The following is a 7347-nucleotide window of genomic DNA, read 5'->3' on the forward strand; positions in this document are numbered from 1 at the left end:
ATAAAGAAACAAGTAAGCACATACATATGTAGAAATAACCATGTAAACACATATGAATAACTAAACATGAAGCACACATATCATGATACTTTCATTATACTTTGATTTTCATTCTTGCTGTTTATTATGCTGTATGACTCATGCAATGTTTATTCAAGATATCTGTATGGCTCCATAAGATTATAGTGAAACCAAAGTGATAAGAAAAACTGTATGAAACTGGATGAATACTGTATGACTTGGCTGCTATGGTCCATATATAATCATATCCACTCAACGGCCTGTAGCTGGAGTACCAAACTGTATGGGGTGCAGATCTGCTATCCTATGTCGCGACATAGCCTTATCTACGTGGTTTCTCCCTAACCTCAATGGAGCATAATATCGGTATGTTAATAGTATAAAACAAAAGCATATTTACATCTTCATAACTTCATAAACCATATTGTTTACTTGGTTTCACATCATTTGCATGCTTGCATGTTGTTTTGATACATGTTCTCATGTTGTCTTTTTATTTTAAAATGATTGGAGGCATACAAGTTGAGCAAAGGAATACAATTGCATAAAAAATGAGGTCCAAAAGAGCATCAGAACACAATTCGCGAGCGCACCAAGCAAAGTCGCGAGTGCGAGAAGCACACAAGAGGGTTAGAGAGTTTACAGGCCAAATTCACGAGCGCGCAATAAAATTCGCGAGCGCGAGAAGCGCAAAATGAGAGTCAGAGAGTTTACAGGCACAATTCGCGAGCGCGCAATGAAATTTGCGAGCGCGCGTCGTGTTTTCCAGCCTGCGCAGTCTGTACTATTTTGGTCATATCTCTCAATCTATAACTCCGATTTGGGTGATTCAAAAACCCATGGAAAGCTAACACATAGAGGAACAAATAACTCTTCTATGCCACTTCCTAATTCCATCGTTAAATAGGGTCAAAATTAAGGGGAAGTTACTGGTAAATTTTCCAGCAAAACCTGTTTCAGCATAAACTCAATATCTACTTCATTTATTCATTTCATCCCATGCTTTCTCACCATTTCCAGTCCTCTCACTCAACAGTAAGCAACATATTGTCTCATTATCAACACACCACACAAGTTCTCATGCAAAGAAAGTGGTAAATGACAAGAGATATCAAACCTTCTCTCCAAAAAGCTTGAGCTCTTCTTAGCTTCCTTTTTCTGCTACCTTTGAGCTCACTTCTCCTATACATAAGAATTCTTATGACTTATCTACAATATAACTAAATTAGAGGTTGAATAACATAGAGCTTCAAGAAATTCTACTTACTTGGATAAAATAGAGGTTGACTTAATGCTTAACTACCATGAAAATGGATGGAGAAAGGTAGGGAAAGTAAGGTAAAGGAAGGAGATGAAGAAGATGAAGATAAAGATGAAAATGGGAAAGTGAAATGGTAAGCACGGGTAGGCCATCAAAATATCAATGAATTTTATGTGAAAATTACCAAATGGTACCTCAATTGTCAAAAGGTTACAACTTAATACCCAAGCTTTATATTTGAATGCAAGCAAGTCCTAATCCTTATACTTTGATCTTTTGTTTTATGCAAATAAATCCACTAATAATCCCATTCTACCCCAACCGGGTTTGGTTCAGCCTGACTCAACTCGACTCTATGCAATGACTCGACTCAGTAGGATGTCACACAGAGCTTCAATCACTCATTGTAATGCCCAGAAATTTCGAGTCATGAATAGAAGCATTTTTTGGAATACGAATAGTATCACCAAGAAATGACCAGTATTTTTCCGGCCCGTGAATAGTATTATTCGTAATATTATTAGATTATGCGTTTTTATTAATAACTCTGAATTATGATCATAAATGTTTTATATGGTGACTTATTATTTTGTTATTATTACAACTCAATAAACAATTTATTATTTATAGTTACTGATTACGTTTTCAGTAACAACTTGCTATTTATAGTTATTGGTTTTCAGCAACAACTTGTTGTTTATAATTGCTGGATATATCCTCAATAACAGCGTATTATTTATGACTTAAGTTTATAATAAGTTGATGTAGATAACATCAAACCCACTTTTTTAAATCGGGGTATAAACTTAGATAAAATTATTAGAAAAGATGAATAGTACCTGAGAGGGGGATAATAGTAATATTGAGTGTAGAGATGGGGAATAGTGTAATTTATGAAAGTTAATTTAAAGTTTGATTGAAATGGGTTAAAGATTTTAGTGGTTAAAAGCATAAATAAGAAAATTTTTAAAAACTGATTATAGCCATTGGATTGAATAGTGCATAAGTAATCCTAGCATTTCATTTGAACTAAAGAGTTAATAAATAAATAAATAAATAAACCACCTAATGTTTATTATGAGATTTCTTCATCTTTAGCTGAACTCCTTACAAGCTCCTCTTCTTCATCAAAGAACAAAAGTTTGGCATTTCCAAAACTTTACTCATGGATTAGAAGTGAGACTTTGGCTATAATCTTGAAGTTTAAAAGCTTGAAGAATATGTTAAATAGTAATCGTGGAGGTCTAAACTTGAGGTATATTGAAAGTGACTTGGGGGAGGTTCTATCATGCATTTCACACGTATTATGGGCTAGCTTGCATTTTTATTTACTTTTATTTGATTTTCCTTGGAAGAGCAAAGAGAAGGATCTAAAAGAGAGAAAGGGAAATAGTTATTAAAGTGAAATTTTGAGCTTTTGAAAATAGATAGTGAAGCTAAAGAGGTTGGTACACTAATATCTCATCTTCTTTGAATTTCCATCATTCTTAATTTGCATGAAATACCCATAGCAAGTAGGATTATAAACAAACTACATTGTTAGTAAACTATTTGAGGTTTGGCCCAATAAAAGTTCGGCTCATTTCAAGTTCGGTTTCTAAACGAACCAAACTTGAAAAAAAATTATTGAAATAAACAAACCAAGCTTGAGTATGAGGTAATTCAGGTTAGTAAGGCTCGTGAATTGTATCATTTAGGAGGCTCGTCGAATAGGTTCGTGAACTAGCTCGCTGAACAAGCTCGTTTAATAGGCTCGTGAACAGGCTCGTTTAAAATTTATTATATACTTACTATTTTTTATAAATGTATTAATTTTGTAATAATTATCTCAAAAATTATTATATTAATAAATATATTTAATTATAATATAATTTTGTAATTTATAAAAGCTATGATTAGATAATATATCATTATCATGTTCACGTACAATCAACTATATTTATTTATTTTTAATCATGCTTATTTATATTTTAACTAATTTAATAAAATTATATCATTTCATATAAAAAATCTAATACTTGATTATTTTTAATTAATATTAATATGAATATAATAATTTAGTTTAGATAAATTAATTATATTATGATTAATATTTTTAAGTATATTAATTTTACTACAAATTATGATTTTAGTGATTAATATTTTCATATATAGTTCATTATATAAACTCTTATAAATAAATAATTGATATTATTAATTATATAAAGATGAATGTAAAATAAGAATTGAAATAACTATTATAATTTTTAATTGTAATTTTGATATTATGATATATTGTCACGACCCGTTTCCGTGGGCCGGACCGGCACTAGGGCCCAGGTAAGTTTAAGGCCCCCGAGGCCCGTAGTAAGCCTGAAACACAAAAAAAATTATTATCTCAATATAATATTAAACATTCATCCCATGTTTATAGGAAATAAATCTCAAGATTTTATTAAATCTCGGCCCAATTTATTAGCTACAACATTCCACAGTTTGGGCCCAATTAACAATACACCACATTTAATATGGGCTCACATAAATATATTGTCTATGTTAATACACGACTAATTGTATACAAATTTTACAACTGCGGAGTCACTAACTAATAGATATACATAGATTTTTATACATCTAGATACATAGCAAAATATTTATTGGTCTAGGAAAATTTTTTTTCCAGCTCTGCGACGAAGGAACATAGTTTAACCGAATTAAAGAGAAACTTACTTCCTGAAAAATTTAAACAAGACATGTGAGTTTTCTAAAGAGTAATAATTATTGCACAACACACGCAGTCACACAAATATGTAAACATATCAATCTAGTCATCCGACTAGTTATATGCTCACGCAGCCAGTCACACAAATGGCATATCACTAGCACTCACAATCATAAACATCTTCATATAATCACATCACGTGGAAATTAGTCAGTGGCACCACCTGAAACCCCAACGAGCCGTCCTCACACATGGCTCGCCCTCTCATACATGTGCACCAGGGAGCCGATCCCCCATACGGCCAACTGGTCTAATCCTCACTGACCAGTCCTCTCATTGTTTTTCCATTCTCTCTTTTCTTTTCCATACCAACAGGAGGCAACCCGGTGGTCTCCATCCAATCTAGATCATCAAGTGCTCACAACAGGAGGCCACCCTGCGGGCTACAATCAAATCTAGATTATCAGGTGCGCAACAACAAGAAGCCATCCTGTGAATTCTCATATAATCCATATCATCAGGTGCACAAGGGGGCGCCGATCTCCCATTTTCCCGGCCGACGGTCAAGTATCATATTATAACAGGATCCATATTACAGATCGTCCTCACAAACCCATGGTGGTCCACTTCATCCCAATTCCACACAAACAAAGCATAGCATTTTCACAACACAATTAATCAAACATTGCATTCAAATGCAGACATATTGATCAGTTGAACATCGTAATGCAATGCACAATTAGACATCCATTCTCAAATGCAATTAAATAATTAAATAAATACCATTAACAATAAACAACAACAATAAAATAAATGATAATAATAAACAATAACAATGAAAATAATTAAATACTTAAATAATTAAATGAATAATAAAGATAATAAATAAATAAATAATATTAAGAATAAACAAACAATTAAATAAATTATAATAATGGAAATAAATAAATAATTGAATAATTCGATGAATAATAATGAAAATAATTAAATAGTTAGAGCACTCTATTTAATATTTATTAAGTTATAGAATTAATCTAAATAGACTTATTAATTGTGTCATTACTTAAAACTAGTCTAAGTTCTATCGAAATTTTGACAGCACCTCCCCTAAAAATTGGACTATCTACCTGCTCAAATATCACAATATTATATATAATTATCAATCAATGCACACAGCCCATCCGTCGGGCAATCAACAATTTAAGTCTCATCCTCCTTTCAGTACAAGTATGTCAACGTTCACTAAATAAATCTACAAATTATAATAACCTCCAACATGTTCCAATGATTTTATTAATTGTCCTCTAACTAATTATCAAATAAATGTACACTTTATAAATAAAACTTACATCGATAAGTTAAATTCCAAACTAGCCACTAAAAATCAATGCTAACCTAAATAAATAAATATATATATATATATATATATATATATATATATATATATATATATTCAAACATATATATCTACTAAGTAACTTGATTCACTCCTAAACATAGGCTTTATAAATTTCCTTTGTCTTGGCATAGAAATATAAGTTCTAATTATGGCAAGGTCTACAATCAAACCATTCATTTAATAAGAATAAGGCTAACAAGCAATAACCAATAATAACCAACATAAATATATATATATATATATATATATATATATATATATATTTCTACGTTAGTATATTTAAAAGGGCACCCGTTACCTGAAATAGCTGCTGCCCACCAAGAGAAATAGCTTCTACTTGACTTAAACTTATATATAGTAAACAAACTAACTCATTTCCCATCAAAATTTAAACTTAACAACAACATATAATTCATATCAAAGCAAAAACTAAGGGAAAAGCTGAAATGGTAGCTGCCATCCAAAGTTTCTAACTTCTTTCGCCAAAATCTGCTGTAAACTAAATAATTGATTCATATAGGTAAGACTTCAATTTATAGTTCGATAAAATGATAAAGAAAATCAAACATGGCTAACTGGCTACTGGGAATCTAACGAATGCTCAACTTTTCATAAAAATTTATAATAGAAGAAATAACCTAACCATTTCTATATGGAAAGTCAGTTTATAATTCAATTTAAAATAGTAAAATCAAAGCTTCTAATTATTTACACTTAAATAGTAGCTAATTTAGGGGTTTAAACTCTACCCAACTTGATTTATGCATCAAATCCTATACCCTTGTTCAAAGAATTCATTAAATGTATTAAAGAAGGGTGAAATTCGACTTACCCAGCTGAAAAAGGCACTGAAAGATTGAGATTTTCCGATTAAAGTGACCGGAAGTGAACTTCAAGGCCAAAACCCACTGCTGCCAGCAATAGCTTGACTGGAGGAGACAACAATGGAGGATGAGCGGCGATCGCAAGCCAGATCGCGCATCTGCTAGCTTGCTGCGCTAGCCGGAAAGGGAAGAGAGCGAGGTATAGGAACTTCGCCGTCAACGAGACGAAGCTGGAGTCGACCGAAGAGAGCTGGAGTCGCCGGAAGATCGAGGAGTGACTACGCGATTTCCCGATCGAGTCTTCTGCGGTTGCTGCGTCAGCCATAAATGAAGAGAGAAAGAGAGGAAGAGAGGAAGAGAGGCCGGAGCTAAGGTGAGGCGGCGGCACGGCAAGGAGGCGCGGCGAGGAGGCGCTAGTCTCTGGTGATCGGAAAAACGAGAGGAGGAGAAGGGCGAGGGTGGGTCGACGCTGCTGGAAGAAGAAGAAAAGAAAAAAAGAAAAGAAAAGAAAGGAGAATTCTAAAGCTTCTAGACCATTCCGGTTCGGTTCGAACCGGTTTGGTCTAATTCTATGATTTGGCTCAATTTGCTTGGTTTTCGAGTTTTTCGCTTGGTTTTTGAAAAATCGAATTGGTTTACGGATCCAGTTTAGCAATAATAAAATACTAGCTGGTATAATCTCATTGGTTGAAATAAAAATTTAGTTTTTAAATGAAAATTCTACGAAATTAAATTTTCGGGTCGTTTCATATATAGTACTATATTATTAAATATAAATAATCATAGTGATACTACTTTACATGGCATTTTTTTGTAATAATAATAATAGCAGTTATTATTAATTATACTAAAATATTAATAGATAGTATTACAATCACAGATAATATCATTAAGTATGGTGGGTAACAATTATAATATGTAGTGTTTTGAGAACCAAAACGATCAGTAAATCGGTGAAGATAGAGGTTCATTGAACCGAAAGATTCAACTATATTCAATACAGTTCAACTGAATTTTTAATATATAATATTTTTAAATCTATTTATTAAATACAATTAAAAAAAACTTTGATATCAAATAAAAAAAAGTCTCTAATTTGGCTTTTACAAAACAAAAACAAAAAAAAATTAGTAAATAATTT

General features: G+C 32.2%; 1 long non-coding RNA gene across 1 annotated transcript; it reads right to left on the reverse strand.

The window, feature by feature from the left end:
* Positions 1-3688: 3688 nt before the first annotated feature.
* LOC149497026 (uncharacterized) lies at positions 3689-6863 on the reverse strand. Its single transcript, XR_016320675.1, has 2 exons — positions 6215-6863; positions 3689-3994 (listed from the first exon to the last, which is right to left on the reverse strand). It is a non-coding gene; the product is annotated as an uncharacterized LOC149497026 (long non-coding RNA).
* Positions 6864-7347: the final 484 nt, after the last annotated feature.

This window comes from Jatropha curcas, chromosome 4 (assembly GCF_041381405.1).
Source record: "Jatropha curcas cultivar XTBG-Jc1 chromosome 4, XTBG_Jcur_1.0, whole genome shotgun sequence".
Classification (NCBI taxonomy): Eukaryota; Viridiplantae; Streptophyta; class Magnoliopsida; order Malpighiales; family Euphorbiaceae; genus Jatropha; species Jatropha curcas.